Genomic DNA, 19,340 nt, shown 5'->3' on the forward strand with positions numbered 1-19,340 from the left:
GATAAAACTACTATGCTTACTTTGCACAGGTATCTACTAATTCGCTATGGCAGTCAGTGCTTCGCCTTTCTGGCGGAATTGCGAATTTGCGCCTCTCAACGGTACATCCAAGCACCAAAGTCGACGTCCGTATGTTAGCTTTACTAGCAATTCCTCATTTGCGACAGGAAAAAAGGTAACCTTCCAAATTACTCTGGCGATAGAGGCAGTTCTTTGCAAAATATTTTGAGAAGAGAACACTGTTGCTTAACTGGTACAAATAGTCATGAAATGCTTTATATTCATCAAAGTTCTCTTAATCTAATACGCTTTACAACATGGACCGAAAAAGTGTCGACGATAAGGAGGGAGAGGTCGACGTTCATGGTTGCTCAAATGGTCGGATGAATAATGCTGATTGTGCGTCTCTACTTTCTCCCTTTTTCAAGTTTATAATTAACCTAATTCACATTTTATACCTATCGTATTCTCCGCGCAATCACCATGGACCCCATCCAGTTCCAGCGGCCGTCGGGTAACGTAGGACACGCCCGTTCCATTCTGGAGAAGTGTCGAGAGCCATGCATCCGCGTTGGCCAACTCCCTTTCGGTGTGAACCACAAACGTAGCAGACGTCTTGCGGCTCCCATTGGGCACGTTGCGAAACACACAGATGAACCAGACGGCAATCAATTTTACTTAAAACTCATTGTGAGATAGGCCTCGCGAACTTCTGCCGTCTTCTTGTCGTGGCTGGCGCGTACTTGTTTCACTGACGGGTGTCGGCACTGTCATTTTCCCGTAGAAAGCACAGAGTCTCGGCGCACTTACGTTTCCTCGCTTCACCGTCGACATCCGTTCATCGATGCGGTCGCATGTTGCCGTTTCGAATCCCCACGTACTGAGACGCCGCTCTGCTCTATGGGCGTCGTCGAGGGCGTGCAATGAATAAACATATCCCCGAGGAAGGCCCGGCGCTTTCGTCACGACAGCTTCTTTCTCGCGTTTTCCCGACCGGAAAACGTCCCCGGAAATAAATGGGGGCACCATCTGGTGGGGAATTTTACACCTGTCGTCATTTCATATTGGTGATTTTTGCCTCTCTTTCCCTTCAATATATACCTTTGGATAGACACTAAGGAGGACAGTACGCTTTGCTTCGTCGGCCGCATTTATTGGCCTTACTTAAACACATTTTCTTGAAAGCAGTGCTTATAAAACTACACGAATGATTTGACAAACTGCGCAGAGAAGTATATATGGTCTTCTGGCTATGAGCTCATGAGGAAACACTTGTCGGAAATACCGTCTCATAAACAGTTTAAAAATGAACCTCAGAGAAATCATATGACAGAGCAAAGCAAGTTGAGAGCCTATTCAAATGATATTAGCTATTGAGAGAGATTGCGATTACGTAAGCTGGCGACCCGCTTGTTCATCTTGCAGCGCTCCTAACAAATTCCGTCGTCTTTCTACATTTAAGCATTGCCATCTGCGCTTTGCCAATGAGAATTTCGCGAAGCCCCACTCACGCTGCAGAAGCAATAGCAGTTACTGGATGCACACTGCCAACCCCCGCAGGGGCGTCTGCGTCAGCAGGCGTTTGGTGTGTTGCGACACCACGTACTCGAGCACACGAGGGTTGGACCCTCCCGCGTGTAGCTGTGCACCGCTTAGCCGCGTCCGGGGAAAGGGGGGATCCTGGGGGTAGAGCCGATGCCGGGCGTTCGGGCCTTTAAGGCCCGCCTGCGGAGGCAACACACCTCTTTGGCCTCTGCTTCCCGTAGACGGCACCTCCGGACTTACCCACCTGGGGGAAATCGGCAGTCGCCTCTTCCTGCCGCTCTCTCCTCCAATCTTCGTCTTTTTCTCTCACTCTATGCCCTTTCCTCTCTTCTCTCTTCTATTTACTTCATTTCTCCTTGGCATCGACGGTTAACCTTGTGTGGCTATCCTACCTTGGGTACACCATATTTGGTTATAGTGATGACGTACGACTGGCGTCGTGCAGGCTCGTATACGAGCTCTGCCGCGTCCCCCCATTGGGCTCCGTGGCGGGCGGTCGGCGCTGTTGCCGAACATACACATTTTCTTATGGCAGCCCAAGCCTCTCTTGTCTATGATTGGCGTGTGAAAAGATGCCGCACCGTTCCAATTCTCCTTTCGGAGCAACCCTCCATCTTTCCCCAAGTACTATGGAGTCCACAGCGAAAACAACATGCCAGTGAGAAAGTACTCTCCATTCCTGGTTGCCAAATGCCTGAAAGACTAAATTGGACCGAGATACATAGCCTCCAAAATGCCTAGCGGGGACCTCCTCCTAGAACTAAATGATAAAGATCACGCAGAGAAGCTCTCTGAACTTACCAGTATTGGCGACGCCACGGTGACAGTTTCAGCCCACAGAACGCTTAATACAAGCAGGGCAGTAATATCTGAAGAAGATTTTATTAGCTTGAGCGATGAGGAACTGCTCGGAGGTTTCCAAGAACAAAATTCTACTAAAGTACAAAGAATAGTCATCCGTAGAAACGACCAAGAGATCCCGACCAAACATGTTACAGTCACTTTCGGAACAAGCGTAATGCCTACTTCGCTCGATGCAGGTTATGCTAAGTTCAATGGGAGACAATACATCCCGAACCGCAGGCAACGTTTCAAGTGCTAAGTGTTCGGACCTGCTTAACATGCATGCAGAGGCCAAACAACCTGTGCGAAGTGCAGCTCCAGTGATCACCAATATGACGACTGCACCTTTTCGCCACATTGTGTTAATTGCAAAGGAGATCATCCAGCTTACTGGCGGTCCTGCCCTTGCTGGAAAAAAAGAAAAAGAAGTAATTGCCCTAACTGTGAAAGAAAAAAATATCTTTCTATGAAGCCAGAGAGCGGCTATCGTACCTTCCGCGAAGAAGTTATGCTGATGTGACGCAGATGTGGGGCAGCGTCACAGAGGCCTTAGGAGTCCTCCGAGCCCACGCATAGAGGTGCCGCAGTGACCCCTCCCGCCCCGTGGTGGAAGCAGCTGGCGCTGCTCCTTCCTCTTCAAAGGCCCTGCAGGCACCAGTTCCGCAGGGTGTAGCGCGTAGAACACTGTGCAAACAAGTATCATCACTGCTAGTTGCAGTCTCTGGGACGTGTCCCCTCGTATGGCCACGCCGTTCGAAAGACTACGATTGCTAAGCCTGACGAGCCCCTGGAGCAGCGTTTCTGTCGATGGCCTGGAAGGACGTGCTTTTTTTTTCTGCACCAGTGAACTTCTGCGTCACGATGTGAAGTGCTTTGTTCGCCGAATGTTTACGTTATTGTGCGCCTACAAACTCTCGCAGTGGGTCGATGCCGCATGCCACACTGCCGCGGCAACTACGACAAGGTACCGAAGGTTCGAGTGCTCGCGTTTCCAATGGACCACCGAAAAGTGACGTGGGAGCCTGCCGATCGTCGAGCTGACGTCGATATTCACGTTCTCTCTTTGATCGGAAGGTATGTGCACGTCTTCGCAGTTAAGTCGTTCTTATTAAGTCGTCCTAGAAAGCACCGCGTTCAACAGGTGCTCGGTTTTTGCTCTAAAACAATGATTTCGTATATGCTTTTGACATACTACATCGTAAGCCTAGATATTGCGTCGTGCGTTTATTTCTGGTTTGGATCAATCACTTTCACTGCACCGCTTTGTCGCTTCTCGGTTGTCGCGTGGAGATGGCAGTAGTGCTGTCGTTCTTTCTGTAGAACCGCTTGGACGCATTATCAGTTCGCGCGCACGCTCGAAGTAATCTTTAGTGTGTTCTCGAATATATTTGCTGACCAGTGCTTCGTCGAGGAACTTCGATTACGCGAGTACAAAGACGTATCGGGGAGCAAGCTGGCACTCATTCTCGCCGGTTACTGGCTGTGCCGCTTGCGACTTCGTTGTTCTTCGTTTGTTCAGAGCACAAGCTCGAGCATTAAATTCCTAAGCGCTCATTTGCCGAGTTCACTTTCTTTCGTCGATCGAGCGATAACATTTAACATTTGTTCACCGGAGAAAATCGGTCACCGGAGAAAAATAAACGAGTACACCTGCCAACATACACGGTGTTTCAGCGAACACTTTCAAAAACCTGTAAGAGTTGCTCGCGGCAGATATCACAATCTACTTCATGAGCTGGTCTGCTCGAAGCGGCAGTCAATAGTTGCACAAAAACGTGAGGTGCAAAATCAACTGAAAAGTAAAAATTAACTAATTAAATTTCAAACTAATTACATTACGGCCCAAATTGCAGTTTACAAATTCTAGCCATGGAGCTCGCAAGGCGGAGCCACTTGGAATGAATTTTCAAGATGACCTCAAAATCGAGATATAAATTCCCGAACTTCGCGGAGCAATGCATTGGCGTTGCAGTGAATTCGTTAACAAAACGTCGTTTCATTGACTGAAGCACACAACTAACTGCTAGTAGTGTCCGCCGCTTCGAGTAGACCCCAAACAACGCATAAAAGAATTTTGGATTGGCGTAATGTTGAGACGCCGATGACTGGCTGGTGCATCGCGCTCCAAGGATGAACCGATGACCTTCACGACAAGACCGAAACATACACAGATGTTTCACGACACAACAGTGAGCCGGCTATCGACTTTCGCGTCATCCACCCTTGGGAAACGAGGTATGGGATCCTCCGTCTCTGGAGCAAAATCAAATCTTACATGTCGCTTCCGAAACGCGTCTTGCAACTGAATGACACAATTGCACAGTATTCTCACCATCGCACATGTGAAAAATGGCATTCCGTATGTGACGATCTGAACAATGCCTTACAACTTTGCGAAACGACACACATATTTCGCGCACTAATTCACCGCTCCGAATTTTGGACTGCCACTACTGCAGAATTCAGCAGCGAGATCGTGTTGTAGTATGCATGTTATGCGGAAATTTTTGATGGGCTTTGTAAGAAACATGTCGCAACCGCAGGCACTTCTATCCCGATTAAGTTGGGGCCTCTGCGTCGCATTTAGATTGCGCTATCACGCTTGCAGAGCTCAATCGGGCAATTTTCGCGGCCAGAACAACACGTCCTCCGGCCCAGACTATCTTCTCCGTGAGATGCCTCCCCCCTCTCTCCCAATCAGACTAGCAGCACAAACTGCGCATCATGAACGAGACGCGAAGCTCGAGAAAAATGCCAGACACCTGCGAATCGGCGCAGCTCACATTCATTCCCTAGCACGGGAAACCGCACGACATTGATAACCTACAGACTATTTCTCTCACATCAAGCGCGCATAAGGTCCTAGAACACATAATTTTTAGGGGATTTAACCACCATCTTTGGCAATTCGACCACCTATGCTAATGGCTATTTGGCATTTGGCGACTCATCTCCGACTCAAGATGTGCTACTCAATATTTCCGACCAAACTGAAAATTCCTGCACTGCCCAACTTAGAGCCACACTTGCTTCTTACCTGAAAACGGCACTGCAGTTTACAGCCAATGCCAACGTGCACGACGAACTACAACGGGCAGGTTCTGGGACACGTACATAGAATAATATTCATGACATGGTTCGTGCTCCGGCTGCGAGCATTTTCGGCACTATTACCCCCCTCCCCCTCCCGCATTCCATCATCCTGAGAGCGGAATACCTCAACTCCCGGTATTACCTCTTAAATACTTATTTTTGCCGCATCTAAGTTGCATTGGGCACGGCGACCAATATGCTAAATTGACTAGGCAATCTGTGTCGATGCTATTACGTTGGGGATAAGCACATCTGTATAGGTACCACCGCCGGACTCTACTTTTATACTTTAAATCTACCCATATGAGATTACTTATGTATGGGAACAAAAACATGTTGTCTCTCCCGTAATCGATAGTACATGTAAGTGTGAGATGACTACCGGCAAAGCAGATTGGTTGGAGGAATTACGACGATTACCCTCAACCATCTCACAACCCTACCTGGTGCGCCAGACGCTGCCTTCCTGGTCACTTCGCGTGGCGCCATCTCTCGAAGGAGGCGGCGTAGAACTCGCGCCGTCGAGCTCACGGACGGCTGGCGTTGAAAAGAGTGAAGGAAACGCTGCCTCAGCGCCAGAAGATAACATGTGTGTGGTGCACTGTATCTGCCTTTCGAACGTCGCTGTTGGATATGATAAATTAAGCCTTAGTGTACAACAAGTTACAGCTTCAGTGATAATGTGAACCAACATATTTTAGAAATCGGGGGAGATATTTTGCTTCCGATATGGAGCCATCCTGTATCTTTATTTTAGAGCTATGGCGTCGTTGTAATTTGTAATTTTAAACAGAACAGCAATTCATTCAAAGCGATAGCTGGAATTCTAGGTTGGTCGTGGCGATGTTCTTGTCTAATTATTTTTTGCTCTCAACGTAACTTCCGAAGATCACGAGCGGACAGGCATACCTGCGAATGGTGTTGAAGTTAATCGCTTCATTTACGATAATATTAACCTTTGAAATTACTCTTGCGGTAGAGGCACTTCCTTATTTTAAGAACGATGCAATATTTCGGATCTAGAATGAACAGTCACGAAATACTTTTTACTCTACACAGTTCTGTTAATCTAATGTTTATTAGAATACCATCAGAGAGAAAAGGAAAGTTTGAACCAAGTGTCGTCGCTAAGGACGCGCCAAAGACTTCATGCATGGTTGCGCAAACGATTCGATGAATAAATGCTGATTGCAGTCATACAGGAACATGCCGTCTGCTAAACGGTTTACGAAAAAAACACAAAGCAAGTCAAGAGCTATTCAATTAAAAATAGCTTTAGAGAGGGAAAGAGATTGCAATGGCGTGTGACCCAGTCATATATTTCCGACCACTACAAACCTAATACTGTGTTATTTCTATACTGATTTTTCGCCTTCAGCGCCCTGCGGAAAAGAATTGCACGAACCCTCAGTCATGCTGCCGAAGCAACAGCCGTTACTGGATGTACAGTATCAATTCCAAAACGCAACCAGTGCAGGGTTGGGCCTCAACGCAATGAATCACCCATGCACAAGCAGTATATTTCACGACGGGGCGTCATCGGTGACGATCTGTCTGTGTCATTCCTCCAGGACTATGCACGCACAGTGTACGAGTAAGGCAACCGTGCGTAAAGTTGAGTGTTCCCGAGAGATTACTGTGCTGAGCCAAGTGACCGTTCTTGTGCTAATTATGCCGCAGTGGCCACCAGATCAGGGAATAGGTGGCAGCACCATCTCCACCGTAGTTTTCTGGGTGGGCGGTCAGCGGCGTGCATTCAAATGAACATACACGGCGGCGCTTCACTGTGAGCGATTTGAGCTCCCTTTTTTCGGTTTGGAACGCACGGACTGCAGTCAAGTTACATAGTGTTGCACTCCCATGCCACGCTTTTGTACGAAACACACGGAAAATACCAACTATGCGAGAACTGAGCGCAGAAGGCAGTTTATTCTGGTACATCCACGGAATATTTTGTTTGAGTTTGGCTTGTATTTTGCCCATTCTGTTTTCGCTACCGTTAGAAAAGTGAAATTTCTGCTAGTCTTGCACCGGTTATAAAAACGCCTGTATCCCTGTGCAACCGTGTTAAATTATCAAGTTCCTGCGACGCTACTTCATCATTTCTATGTTACGTAACTGCCTTTCACTGCAATTTCTTCTTTTTCAGAAGCGTAATTATGGGACGGAGTGGGCTATGGAAGGATCACTACGTGACTTCACAAAGCTTTTGTTAACGCTGTAGCATAGAAAACATTACATTTTAGTAACAAGGTTGCTTTTCATTAATTACTTGCATGACAATAATGCGAACAATTTTCAATAAGTGTAAATGGAAGCCTTATTCCTTGTTTTCTTTATTTGTGAAAATAATGGTCGTTATCTTACGTCAAGCTAACAGCACCATGCTAAAGAGCTAATAATATTAGCCTCGAGTAACATAGTTTTAAGACGACCTGTGTCTAGCGACTGAAATATTACGCATGATGCGCTTGTAATACTCAATTGAGGATTCCTTTTTGTATCACCGAAGCGTTTTGTAGCACCAAAGCGGGAGCGCTTGCGAAGCAAAACATTTCTGCGTAGTGGAATGGACACATAATAAAAGGGCGCCCTCTGAAACAACCAGGGATTATCGAAAAACCAGTAAATAAAAGTCGTGCAATCATATGACTCAGGTAAATTCTATCCTGCAGAATCAAACCTGTGCTTAAGATTTTCTTTCCTACTGCTGTGTTGTCTCAGGCCATCTTCTTCATGTTTCGTGGTATAGTAAATATTACGGAATATACAACACAATGCTACAAGAAATCTCTAATGCATTGGGTCCAGGTATTCTAGCAGCATTTCAATTATATACAGTGAAGCCAGGTACCTTTTGTGAAGCGCTAAAATGATCATGCGCCAATAAAATTTGAATCGTTGAGACGAAAAGCATCGACAGGTGTGAGGATACTTTGGCGCTTACCTGCCACCTCCCGCCATTGCCTCATAAGGAGACTTTCGATTCCCAACCGTCACATTGAGTTACCAGAGCTGAAACTCGGAAAAAATGTTCACTTCTTTTCGCGTAAGACGTAATTTCTTTGGTGATAGTTATTATAAAATCTACGTCAAATTTCAAGAAAATAAGGTATCATGGGGAGCATGCATAGGAATTAGTCGCATTGGTTCATAGATTAAATTTCCGTAGCGAAGAAGCATTCGTCCGTGACATCAATAATAAATATCCCACCTTGGTGCTTCCTTTGGTAAACTGTTTTTTTCATGATTAGGCCTTGGAGCCATGAATGAAGCAGCTGAGATATTAGGGCGCTCGGATGGCATGCAATTATTCTCAAATGTCTTAAAATTAGTAACTGTAGCATACGTGTTTTCATGACGCGTAACGGCAGGCTTGCAAACATGGCAAGAGTAGAACAAGACGGACAACACAAACACCGTTGTGCTTGATGTCCTCGTTCGGCTTACGTCACTGTTTGCACACGTGCCTTTGCTTACCATGAATCACTGCCACAATGATCAATTATTCGTGTATATTTATTTACAGCAGCTTAAAACATATACTATACTTTATGTGCGTGATGTCGTAAGCCGACACGTTGTCTTTGACGCATAGTTATTATTCTAAGTTCGCATTAAATGCAATCCTGATGTGTAAACGGACTTTCGTCAAGGCACCACTGTCAATGGAGTCACAACTATTACATCGACTCCCATATAATTATTCGTGTATATTTATTTACAGCAGCTTAAAACATATACTATACTTTATGTGCGTGATGTCGTAAGCCGACACGTTGTCTTTGACGCATAGTTATTATTCTAAGTTCGCATTAAATGCAATCCTGATGTGTAAACGGACTTTCGTCAAGGCACCACTGTCAATGGAGCCACAACTATTACATCGACTCCCATACAATTATTCGTGTATATTTATTTACAGCAGCTTAAAACATATACTATACTTTATGTGTGTGATGTCGTAAGCCGACACGTTGTCTTTGACGCATAGTTATTATTCTAAGTTCGCATTAAATGCAATCCTGATGTGTAAACGGACTTTCGTCAAGGTACCACTGTCAATGGAGCCACAACTATTACATCGACTCCCATACGCCACGTTACACCTCCTTAAAACTGAATATGGGTGTTCCCGTTGTTTACAATACATGTTTTACTAGCGTAACAAACTTTTGATAGCGACTGCAGAAAAAATGATAAATTTCCCTGCTCAGCACATGACTGTTATTCTACTGTCTGCAAGAGGGATGAAACCTAAGTCCGCCATTACAAGTACACACATTTATGTAGTCAATGTAGCACTCGCTTATGCAACTGTTCCTGCTTGGCATCCTTTCGGTAACTGCCATAAATGTACATATGAAATCGTCGAGAATGGCATGAAAATCTGCAGCGAAATGACGGTCAACACTGTAGAAAACATAACTGAGAAGGTGCCCAACAAAAACATTGGAACCGGCTAGAATATGACAGATTACGCTATAGAAACAATAAATGAGAAGGTCCTCAGCGATGGGATGGAAACCGGCAGAGAGCGTTAGGCAGTTCATATAGTCACGTGGTGGTGACGTTTAAGAACACAGTAGCAATACTGTGAAAAATAAAACTAACGTTTATTGGGCGAACCTGTGCCCACAAAAGCAGGCTACACTTATAGCACAACGATAGCGGCGAACACGGTCGGCCATCGTTGAAAATCTGTTGAGCGGGCCAGGCGCGTCGGCTTTCATACATCAGCAGTCGAATGTTCCAGAGAAGTCGCTGTGACCCGCGTGCCTATTAAAAAGTTCTACATTTTCGCCTCGCACACACATGCAATCAGATTACGCAAGGTTGGGCCACAGACAGCGGATGGAACCATAGATAACATTCCAGAAACTTCCGATATATCCAGGCGTGTCCCGCGCGGTGCGATAACACTTGTTAGGCGGCGAAACGTGTGGCCCGATAAAGACAAGTACACGTGTCAATATATGAGCCTAACGTTGGGTCGAGCCTGGACATCGCGATGGTTCCGAAGCAACCACGATGCCTCCCAGTTTGTCGTTTTCAAGTTGCTCCAGTGGCCATTATCAGCGGGAAATCCTCCTAGAAAATTACAACTCTAAGTCAAGGGATGTGTACACACTTTGTTTCCTGAAACGTCCTTCGCCAATTAAGTGGTTTTCGGTATGGCCACGCGTCTGCTTATGGCGATAGTCAGAACAAATTGTAAACGCCAGTTTTACCGGTCGAATGCGTCTGGACAAAGCGAACTTAAGAAACACTTAGAAGGGGAAACCTTTTGATATCAAACACCACCAAATGAAATAGCCAGTCAGTTCTGAGGAAACCTGCAAAGATGTGGAACTTTCTTCAAAGTTAGAAAATTTGGCACCACATGGATTTGAGCGCCGAACTACTAAAATATATCGAAACCCCATGCGGCTTCTTGGAAAGAAGCCTTCAAAGTTGAAGCAAAGTTTGTCTTGGTCAGAGGATAGGACCGGCGAGCAGCGCCTTTCCCAATCGGTAGCGCTACCGTCCCGGCAAAACACTAGTCAGCCAGACTGCAAGCGGAGGCCGAATTTATGGGCAACATGAAGCTTCGAGGCAGCAAATACGAAACCTCAATTCTGGGAAAACGTGCAAAGTGAAGTAATCTTCATAAAAGAGGACGGTACTGCCAAGAAATCATTTTCATTTCGTCTTCCGCTTCGTGTTACTGTAATGTCCATTTTACTTTTCTCCAAATATTGCAGCATCCGTTGAAAGTACGTAAGATGGTTGGCTTAAGGGAAAGTATTGGTACTTATCATTCGAGCCTAACCACAATACGAAGCACCAGTACAAATATTAAAGAGAGAGAAGTGTCTAGAAAACTAGCGAGCAATGCATTTTTGGAAGCGTTTTAGCCAAACTTCATGCATACCTACGAATAAGCATCATCGTAAGCGTAAATATTGATGTAATAACACTATGGATCAGGAGTGTTTCAGTCCATATTACTAGAAGCTTTACGTAGTGGTAGTTATCAGAAACCGACAGCGGTTTATGGAGAACAGGCTAAGCTGCATGCACAGATGGGATGAAACAAAAATCACAGGCACAATCGGCTCATTCGAGGAGTGGTAGTGGTATTGCAGAGTTCAACACAGCGTCCACCTCGTGAGACGCTGTTAGCTCCTCACTTCGTGGATGGCTCAGTAAGGGGGTAGTACCCACCCACGCTGCAAAGCGGGCACCTTATGGTCGGCGTTCTCAGCCGGCGTCTTCGTGCCGCTGAGAAAAATAGAACGAGAAAGAAAAAAATTGGAGGACGCTTAAGCTTCGCCTTCAAGAGTGGAACGCGACAGCGTTCCCGTCGACTCGCCAAGGGGTGTAAGACAATGGGCTACGGCGCAGCGACTACGCGCCCCGCATCGGACGCGGTGAGCGTCGAGCAACCATGCCATGTTCGGCGCGACAACGAAATGTGCGCCTGAGCAAGCGACGCACGCCTGAGCCTTAGAAACAGCTCGTTTCTAAGGCAACACCGCGTTCACTAGAGGCGCTTTTGTACCGCTTGGAAGCATCGAACTCGTGGCTCAGTGTTAATTCGGCAGAGTCTTGGTGCTGTAGTGCAGTCGGTGACTACCTGTGAGTCAGGCCGTTTCATTGTATCTGACTTTTCCCTGTCAGCAGAAAATTGGCGAGTAATTTGTCTTTATGCACCAACTCAGGCTCAAGAGCGAAAGCTTTTTTTTTAAGAAATGGAGACGTACGTGAAATGCGAGCGTAGATTAATCCTGGCGGGAGATTTCAATTGTGTCTGTACGGAACGTGACAAAACCAGTGGGAAACACAATGATGCAAGTACTGCTGTTTTGAAAGACTTGATTGCAGAATTTAATCTAGAAGACGTAGGTGAATGTCCTTGCGGTGGAAAAGCGGTCACCTTTACCCACTTTCAGTGTGCGAGCCATGCTAGACTTGACAGAGTGTACGTGTCGGCTGAACTTATGCAGTCGTGTCGAGATTATCGAGTCACACCTGTTGCATTTAGTGATCATTGTTTGGTTTCTTTCCGTGTTGGAAAGGAAAAAACAAATAGCAAAAAAATTTCCTGGGATCTTTGGAAATTTAATGCAAACTTGCTGAAAGACGACGAGTTTTGTGAGCAGTTTCTCAAGGCTATAGATAAAACAAAAACTCAAAACTTAGATATTTGGGCGCATAAATGGGAAGTTAGTAAGCAAACAATTAAATTGAAAGCACTTGAAAGGGCCAGTGTCTTAAGTCACGCGAAAAAAGAACTCGAGTCCCGTCTTAGATTGAATCTGAAGCAATTATTGGAAGCTGAAAGTATACAACCCGGTCATTTCTTAGAAGACATAAAAAGCATAAAGCAAAAACTTGAGCTGATAGACCAAGAGCGATACAATGGAGCATTGATTCGAGCCAGAGCTGAAAAATGTAGCACAGGAGAAATGCCGACAAAACGTGCCTTGGGAGTCGAAAAGAAATATGCTTCCCAAAATGCAATAGCAGAAATAGAACATAATGGGTTACTGTCTACCAACAAAGAAACAATAGCAAGTTGTTTTTTGGAATATTACAAAGTATTGTTTTCTCGTAGCCAAGTTGACACTGATAGATTTAAAAAAGACTTCATGTCATTGATGCCAACATTAGATGATGAAACTAAGGAAGTATTAGAAGTGCCCATAACAGTAGAGGAAGTTAAAAATGCGATTGACCATTTAAATAATGGCAAATCGCCGGGACCGGATGGCGTAAGCGCTGCATTGTACAAGGCGTTTAAGGGTGTTATAGCACCTGTTTTGACTGAAGTATACAACGAGGCTTACGCGAACAAACATCTACCGCCGTCCTTTTTGTCAGCACACATGGTCCTAATACCAAAAACTGAAGACCCAATCAAATTACGTAACGTCACATCGTACAGGCCGATTAGCCTGACAAATTTAGACTATAAAATATTAATGAAAGTATTGGCTAACAGGTTGCAGACCGTAATGAAAGATTTAGTCGGTCCACATCAAACGTGCGGAATAAAAGGAAGGACAATTATGACAAATATACACATAGCACGATCAATCCTTGAATGCTGTGACGCAATGCAACTAAGTGTCGCTATGCTGCAGGTTGATCTTGAGAAGGCATTCGACCGCGTGCAGCACGATCTGCTTCTATGTATGCTTGAATATGTGAATGTAGGCAATGTGATCAGCGAAGGTGTGCGGATGGCTTACGCCGGATGTACGACGAGATTGATAATAAACAAATCAGTAGGTGAATACATACCAGTACAGCGCTCGGTCAGACAAGGGTGCCCATTATCACCGCTTCTTTTTTGCATATATATTGAGCCCTTTTGTCTAAGCGTAATTAGGAACAACGCGATACGTGGATTTCAGTTACATCAAACCGAGGTAAGCCTTCGTGCTTACGCTGATGACATTGCAGTTTTCTGTGCTGATCATGAAAGTATAATGCATACCGTCAATGCTGTTAAAAGTTTCTGTCAAACAAGTGGTAGTGCAGTAAACTGGGACAAGTGCGTTGGGTTCTGGCATGGGGAATGGGACGTCGCACCAAGGATGTTTTTGAACATTAAATGGCAAGAAACACCGACAAAATACTTAGGAGTACCCCTACAGTACTACTCTGATAATGAGCCTTATTGGAAAAAACAAACAGAGGTGTTACGTGAAAATGCACAAAAGTGGAAAGGATGGGATAAGTCGATTTTCGCACGGGCCACGACGTGCAACCTATTTCTTGTAAGCAAGCTATGGTATGTAATGCAAGTTTTGCATTGCAGCAGGTTAAATGTACAAAAAATGCACAGAGTGTTCGCGGTCTTTATCTGGAGCTCTCTATGGGAAAAAACGAGCCGAACAAATCTGTTTAAAAGAGGGAGTGATGGTGGGCTTGGTCTAGTGCATCTGTATGTGAGACAACTCGTCAGTCGATTTGTTTTTCTCAGAGATGTACATCATACCTTTCTCAGAACTATGATTCAACTGAGGCTGGGTAAAGTGCTACCAGAGTTTGTTGTGTCTTTGGTGTGTCAGCAAGGACCAGTACGAGGATATATAAAAGAAGTGGTGTCATCTTTCCGCTTCTTATCGGTGCGTTTTTCTTTGCAATATTTGACAGATGTGTCACGCAAAAAACTGTACAAGGACCTTGTGGATGTGTTATTTCCTGTGCCATTATACCGTGAATTATACTGTGCAGGCACAGGAAAAGATGTTTTGAAACGCGTTAAAAAATGCCAGTTGCGCCAGGGGTTAAAACCTTTTTTTTTTAAGCTGCACACAGGAACCTCACCTGTTAAAACATGGTTAGAAGAAAAGGGTTTATTTGTTCCGTGGGGTACTCATTGTTTGTTATGCAAAAAACCAGAGACAATTGAGCATGTTTTTTTAGATTGCTGGGGTGGAGTGTTCTTCTGGGACATCTTACAGAGAACCTTGAAAAAAGAGTTGCCATTAAGTCCGCACGGAATCCGTTATCTCACGGTCGAAAACGACGATGGTGTGCCTTTCGATCTGGTTATGCTCCTTGGCCTGCACAGTATATGGCGAACTCGGACTGCTGTGCACAACGCCGATATTGACGCTAGACCGGTTCGCGAATATTTTTGCGAATCGGTGTCCCATTTTGTCGAAGTGCAGAAGGTGCAGTCGTATGTACCAGAGTGGGTTCCAAGATTAGAAATGTTGTTGCAGATGCCGAAATACTGATGGCTTGTAGTCAGCAAACAGCTGATTGTTCTCGGTACTATTATCTTGTTAATCTGTTCTGATCTCGTAAACTCTGTGAAAAGCGAGGCAATAAAGAAAAAAACAACTCGTGGCTCAGTGGTGACGTCTCCGTCTCACACTCTGGAGACCCTGGTTCGATTCCCACCCAGCTCATCTTGGAAGTTGCTTTTTATTTATGAAGTGCCTGCCGTGATTTATCGCTCACTGCCAACGCCGCGGACGCCGACACCGACACCGACGCAGACGACACCGGCTTTTCCGCGACACGAGCTTCCCTAACGCTATCGCGTTAAAATTGGAGGACGCTGAAGCTGCGCCTTCAAGAGTGAAACGCGGCAGCGTTCCCGTCTACCCGCCAAGGGGTGCAAGACAATGGGCTACGGCGCAGCGATCACTTACGAGGCGCCCCGCATCGGACGCGGTGAGCGTCGAGCAACGCAGCGTTCGGCTCGACAACGAAACGTGCGCCTGAGCAAGCGGAACGAACCGAAGAACTCGGTGTCTCGGAGGGGGAAACGATGCACGCCAGCCAAACGTCGTCATCGGCCAAAGCCACCTAGAAAAAAATGTAAGGCCATCGCATCACCTCCTCTCCCCTGTCAATACGTCACGACAGTCGGATGGTAGCGGTGGATGGGGGAGCGCTGCGTTTCTAGAACGCGGCGCTCGTTCTGAAAACAAATTTTCTCCGTGGCTGCAACGCTAGAGCGGCAACGCGTGGAGCATTTGCTTGGTGGCTTTGGTGGGGCAGGCTGCACCGTAAACGCGATTGCTTTTCTTCGATTGTGCGTGGTTCGTCGTACACGGAAGCACAACGATGCCTGGCTGTTGTTGCGCACCAAACTGCAAGCCCGATTATGACGGAGGACAAAGTGTCCGAGTGCACAAGTTCCCATCTGACCGAGCCACTCGGGAAGCATGGACGAGAGCAGTTCCTCGGAAGGACTTCTCGCCAACGAAGTACACAGTGGTAAGTATTTCTTCTCTCTATTGTTATTCTGGGTTTCCAGCCGAATAGGTTTCGTCAGCGTAGTGCGTAATGCATTCGTGCACGCGTGCACAATAGATGGGTCTCTGCACCTGTCGACGCGCTTGTAAATTCAACATTTTCGTCGAGCTTCATACCTGTAACGGCTTGTTTTTTTTTTATTTCAGCTCTGTGAAAAGCAGTTCCTGCCATCGGATTACTTGAAGACGACATCTCACACGGACGTCAAGACAGGAAAAGTGGTCGAAGTTGCCATGAAAAACATCCGTCTGAAGAAAACTGCAGTTCCGAGCTTGTTTCCCAATTGCCCTGCCTATTTATCACGTCCGCAAGTGTGCGTTCGAGAAGCGCCGACTGCCAAAAGAGCGCGCTTGGAAGCCACATATTTGCAAAAAGCAATCATGCTTTCTCAGCAAACCCAAGCAGAAGAGGACGCCAAAAATCTGGTTGGTAGCTTTGCGGACTTGCTGAAGGCCTTGCCAAGCTTTCAGTGTTCGGACTTCTGGACAGTTTTGAACAAGGGCTCCAAGGTTTTCTTTTTGTACTTGTCACTTCAATCTGCTCCTGCAGTCCGTACTTCGGTGATCGTGTCCACAGACCTGCGCGTCGAAGTTTTTTTTGTGAAACGGGTGTGAGGAAGTGTGGTTATGTTATAGTTCCTGATAAGCTGTGCGACTTGAGAGATTTGAAAAGTGTGTTACACATGATCGAACAGACACGTAAGGATATCAGCACTGAGCGTTCTGAAAAGGCCCGTCATCTACTGGCATTGGTTTCGACATTGCTAGAGGAAGTAAGTGGAAAACATTTCGCATGCGAGCAGCAAGAATGGCATTTGGAAGTGCTTAAATTCTTGAAGAGTCAAGTTGATCTTGTTTTGAATGATGCTGGCCGATATCCCTCCGATTTATTGGTTTTTGCTAGCCTTTTGTTCACAATTTCGCCTCATGCATATAGATTCTTGAGAAGTTCGATGAAGCTTAAGATGCCGCATCCTGATACGGTCAGAAGACTGTGTTCATCGTACGATGTACGCCCTGAAACGGAGCAGCAAGAATGTAGCTTTCTTTCCTATGCAAAGCGTATTGTAAGCACATACAAAGGGCATGAAAAGACTGTAACGTTAATGATTGATGAGATTCACCTTCAATCATTTTCTGATTACAAGGCTGGGTTGGTTACTGGTGCTGCGGTAAATTCATCGACTGCAGCAAAAACTGCCCACGTATTTATGATACAGAGCCTGCTTTCTTCAAACAAGGATGTTGTACACATCCTTCCTGTGGCACAAATCGATGCTAAGGCGCTGCACGACTTCCTTCGGAAGATTGTTCTTGATCTAGAGGCATCTGGTTTTAGAATAATCGCAGTGATCTCGGACAATAACTCCATAAACAGAAAAGCCATGTCCTACTTCGCTAAGCCGGCAAGTGTCAGCATTGTTTACCAGCATCCTGCTGACCCATCACGACCCCTGTTTTTTGTGGTGGACCCAGTTCACATACTAAAGTGTATAAGAAATAACTGGCTGAATCAAAGAAACATTGGCAAATGCATGTACTTTCCTGAACCGAAGAGTGATCAGGCTGAACCATAGATACTTACAGCACCTTTCAAGGTATTATGCCAGCTACACGAAGCTGAAAAGCATGAGCTCTTGAAGCTAGCACCAACGCTCACTTTGAAGGCACTGAATCCCTCAAACATGGAATGGCAGAACGTTAAACTGGCCTTAAAGATTTTTAACTCGTCTACTGTTGCTGCTCTCAGTGTTGCAAAGTTCCAGCATGCAAAGGAAACCTCTCAATATGTCGACACCATTTTGACTTGGTGGAACATTGTTAACGTCAAGACGCCAATAAGAGGGCAGCGGTTGCGTGATCAATTGCAAGGTCCAATAGTTTCATCGTCATGTCCTCAACTAGAATTCTTAGAGAGAATAGTTCAATGGCTTGATCACTGGAGAAGCCTCGAACATGACAATGGCCGCTTGACACGTGAAACGCACATAGCTTTTTGCCACACTACCCATGCCTTGCACGAACTTGCCATATACTGTCTCATAGAGCTTCATTTCGAGTATGTTCTTTTGGGCAAATTTCAAACTGATAGCTTAGAGGATCGCTTTGGAAAGTACCGGCAATTGTCTGGTGCCAATTACCACGTGTCTATAAGGCAGATATACGAATCTGAATACAAATTCCGTTTGCAGAAGGTTCTGGACCTGCCAGATTTGGACATTCTACTACCACCGAGCGCGAACGCGTTGGCGACAAGTGTACATTCAGGAAACGGCCAGTTTCAAGTCACTGTGACCGACTCCGACATTGAGAAAAAAAACGTCAAGGCTACCGGCACTAGCCTATGTTGCCGGCTATTGTGCCCATGCAGCTCTAAAAGAAGCTGACATGCGCACCTTGCAGTGAAAGCCTTGTGATGCAAGACGTCGATCTAGATGACCCTGAGAATGCATTAATCACGAAGATGACAAGGGGTGGCCTAAAGTTTCCACGAGCAGTTGTAATTAATGCTGTACTCTTTACTGAAATTATATTGGACAACCTCAGGACACCAGAATATGCTGCACGATTTTTCAACCTTCCTAGGCAGAAAGATACTCTTGTCGGCATTGTGTTCGCTACCTTTCATGACTTTGAGGATGTCGATGTGTGTGAATTCGGTCATCCTGCACAGGAGGTAATGGGGCATGTTGTAAGTGCTGCAGCGAATACACTGCTGAACAACTTGTGCCGCACAGAAAACGACAAATTACGCAACGCCAAGAACTACCGAAAATTGCAGACCTTCAAGGCCTGAGATGTTTCTCATTATTTATTTTTGATTCATGAAGCTCTGTTTTGTTGAACATCTACGTATGTTTGTGTTGACATAACCCTTGTAAAAAGAAACATGTGACGTAGCTAGGACTTATTTGCCTACATTAGCATAATTTAAACCCTGCATTTTGGCCAATTCAAATGTTATTTGAGTGTATTGTGCTACCTGTTTATGATTCGAACTCTCCATGCTACCGCAATACATTAATTCCATGTTTTCCTTTAGGACTGAGAGTAGACCTCTCGTTTTTTACTTACTTTTCACCATTATCTCAG

The sequence above is a fragment of the Dermacentor variabilis genome, chromosome 8 (assembly GCF_050947875.1).
Source record: "Dermacentor variabilis isolate Ectoservices chromosome 8, ASM5094787v1, whole genome shotgun sequence".
In the NCBI taxonomy this organism is placed as follows: Eukaryota; Metazoa; Arthropoda; class Arachnida; order Ixodida; family Ixodidae; genus Dermacentor; species Dermacentor variabilis.